Source organism: Giraffa tippelskirchi, chromosome 9, assembly GCF_054371585.1.
Source record: "Giraffa tippelskirchi isolate mGirTip1 chromosome 9, T2T-mGirTip1v1.2.pri, whole genome shotgun sequence".
Taxonomy (NCBI): Eukaryota; Metazoa; Chordata; class Mammalia; order Artiodactyla; family Giraffidae; genus Giraffa; species Giraffa tippelskirchi.
Genome location: NC_137283.1, coordinates 26,841,848 through 26,845,401, shown reverse-complemented (window position 1 = coordinate 26,845,401; position 3,554 = coordinate 26,841,848). Strand labels below are relative to the sequence as shown.

The window sequence follows — 3,554 nt, the reverse complement described above, 5'->3', positions numbered from 1 at the left end:
GGTAAGTGCCTCCTGCCAAAGCCAGGTAGGTCCTCAAAAAGAATTATAGACCATTTAGTGACAGAAATGGTTCCAGCCCTTCAAGGATAGAAAATACCAGACACTCACATCACCACTCTTGCCTGTAGTAGACATTGCCAATGGATCACTGCATACTTTCTCATTCTAGGTAGCCATTAGCAATTGATCAGAGTTAACGCTCAAGATGAGATAGAAGATAATTAAATATACCCCAGGGAAGATTTGAGAGAACATCTCAAACTCGATAAGATGTAGGAAGAATAATAATGTCAAGGTTCCAAAATCTCATGAATCATGGGGGAATCCTCTGATTCTAAGGACAGTGGGGAACCTGGGATAGTTTATATCAATGATAACAAAAGCAACTATTATTTATTGAACCTTTTCAATGTACACCAAATTATTTTTGTGTCATTTCATCCTCATACCAGTGGTGTGAGGGGCTGGCATTCTCATTTTGTAGATGAAGGAACTGAGGATCAGAGAAATTAAGAAATTTGCCTGAGGTCACATGGCTAGGAAATGGTCTTAAATTCAGACCCCAGAAGGTTTCAGTACAAAGTATCAACTTTAAGCTCAGAGGCCTTGGGCCTAAGATGATTTCCCTCAGTCTGGGTGAACACAGGATATTATAAAGGTACAGTCGAAGACAAGCTTTTGGCCAGTGCCCTTAGATGTCTTTATTCCCTAAATTACCAGTGTAGAGATTTCTGCCACCCACCTTCTCCATTCTCTGTTTGCAGAGGGTGGGCTCTGTCAGAAGGAGAAGCACGCAGAGATTGTAAGCTGACACCTCGCCCTGGTCATTTCCATGACTTATGAACGCGTATTAGACACACAGTTGCCAAATACCCTTGCACATACTCCTTGCCCTTGGGTCCCAGCTGCCTGTGAGTCCAGAAAGAAAGCTGGGGCCAGCTCCAGGGTCAGCTCAGTGACACCCGATCACTCCTCGGCATCTGCTGGGCCTGTCGCAGCTGTGTCGGCTGGCTCATGTCTTGACCCAGCTAATCCTGGTGGCCATCCTGGTGCCGGCTGCGCCGTGTTGCTCATCCAGCCCTGGGGGTGACTTCTGCTTCTAAAGGACTTCTTTCAGAAACTCAGACTGACAGTGCTCTGACCTGTTGCTTCAATTTTGACCTTGGGTTGGCTTTCAGCAGACAAACCTTATCATGCATGGGCTAAAGGAGCAAGGTTGGATGGCATCACCGAGTCGATGGACATGAACTTGGGCAAACTCTGGGAGATAGTGAGGCACAGGGAGGTCTCAGATACGGCAGTCCATGGGGTTGCAGAGTCGGACGCGACTTGGTGACTGAACAACAACAAAGATGCCTGATTCTAGATAGTTTACTGAAAACATCGGTCTATCTCCAGCTACTTCCTTTCTTGACATTTGTCATCTGACACCAAAAACACTCACATACCTGCTACAATTAGCTGGATTTTCTAGAGCACCATGCTAAGACAATGAAGTAAACTGACTTAGTTGGGTCTATGGCCACAGATCTAGTTTATCATCTACCTCTCTAATAGTTACTCAGCACCTTTTATATGTCAGTCAACCTTAATTGGGCACCACCAAATCAATGATGAAAGAGTCACCTTCAATACTGCCACTTGGAACTCCCAGTTTACTGGGAGAGGTTGAAAAATAAGCTAGTTAGAAACGGATTGGTATAGTTATAATTTGAGCAAAGCTAGGAAGGAAAAGAGCCTTTAAGGGACTGATGTGTGAAAACCCAGAAGTAGGGAAAAGCTTGGCTTGATCTAGAAACTGAAAGAGGCCTTGAAGGCTGGAGTTTAACTGGTTGTAGGGATGGGGCAGGAGATTGGGAGGGAGAGGCAAGCGCAGGTTAGATCACACAGGCCAGGGCCAGGGAGCCTAGGTTTTATGTGAGGTTCACTGGAATATGATGAAGGGTTTTAAGCAGAAAAATGATATAATCTGGGCAACATATACTGTTTTTCCATAATGTGAAGAATGTTTTGGACAAAGCCAGAGTGGAAGAAGTCACGCAAGTTGAGAGACTAACACAATACCTCAGAAAAACTGAGATGGCTGGAATGGGTATGGAGACAAGTCAGAGATCTCTTAAAATTCTTCTTTTTGAATCTGTGGGAACAAAATGACAATAGGTGGATGGTCTGCATGATTAAACTTCTCCACTCTGAGTTTAAAAATTCTGAGAGAAAACCTAATTAAAAATTATACTTCTAGTAATGTATTATGTGGAAGTGAACAAGTGAATACAGGTAACTACAAGGATGTTCACTATAACAATGTTTATAGTAGCAAAAAATTATGGTTTGAATGTCCCAAATATTCAGTCTAGGAACTTGTTTAACATATCTCAATTCATCTATATAGTGAATTTTATGAAATGATTATTGCATATGTAAATCTTAATGATATTGACAGTATCAATAAAAAAATACAGTGAATAAGGCATATTAAAGATCAGTATAGACAATATGATGCCCTTTGGGGGTTACATTTGTCAAAAAAAAAAAAAAAATCCTTCAAATGACATCCAAGCAAATATTAACAGCAGTGAACACTAAGTGCTAGACAATCAGGGTGATTATAAATCCTTTTTATTACCATGTCCATTTTCTGTTTATTCTACTATACGCAAGAGTATAATTTTATATAATTTTAGGTAATTTAAATAAAATTCCCTATACGTAGGTAGTGGATTGGTAGTAATAACCTTCACATACAAACTGCGTATTTACTTATCTGTGTTACAGCTAAACATAGCTTCACTCTCCGAGCTTTGGCATGTGCTTTATATCTTATCTCTCTTTGATCTTGCTTATAATCTTTGTTTACTGCCTTCTGGAATATCCTTTCCACTCTCCATACCTTGTATCTAAATTCAGTCTTCCATAAGTAGGGTGAAGACATAATTCCTCATGCAAACTAGGACACTTTGGAGAATGAAAGGGGCCAATATTACACCATTAAGTATGAACTAGTGCTGCCTCAGCCAAGTCAGTACGCCTGCTCAACCTCTTGTAATCCCTTGATCACTGTGCATCTCTCACGTAATACTCTCTTTGCCATTTTGAACCCTAATCATTTACTTCATCTTCTGGCAAGAGTTATAAACATACCATTTGTTTTATGTTATTTTCCATATAGTTCTTTTCATCTTTGATTGCTATTGACCATTTCTCCCGCCTCTGTCTTCTTTTTTGACTAGACCCCAAGCCCAGTGATGGAAGGCACTATATCATCCACCCACACACCTTCACTTCACTGCTAGGACAGAGTCTCTTATGTGATAAATGCTCAAGAAATGTTTTCTTTATTTAGTAGCAAAATTATTACATCATTTCACCCAAACAAACAAACAAAAATTTATGCGGGTCAGAGAGAGTTAAGGCAAGTCCCCTGGGAAGGTGCAGCTTGCAGAAACACTGCCAAATCAAGCTTGGTTTCCAGTTTTCTAGGAGTCAGTGAGCCCAGTGGATGTGCTCTATCCCAAACTGCAGAAATTGGGAACAAATGCTTTTGGAAACTTCAC

The 3,554-nt window shown here is 40.9% G+C and overlaps 1 long non-coding RNA gene across 1 annotated transcript; it reads right to left on the bottom strand.

Moving 5' to 3' along the window:
- Window positions 1-676: 676 nt before the first annotated feature.
- Window positions 677-3,278, bottom strand: LOC145519729 (uncharacterized). The gene is made up of 3 exons (XR_014063844.1): window positions 3,142-3,278; window positions 2,065-2,137; window positions 677-1,336 (listed from the first exon to the last, which is right to left on the bottom strand). It is a non-coding gene; the product is annotated as an uncharacterized LOC145519729 (long non-coding RNA).
- Between the last annotated feature and the right edge of the window lie 276 nt (window positions 3,279-3,554).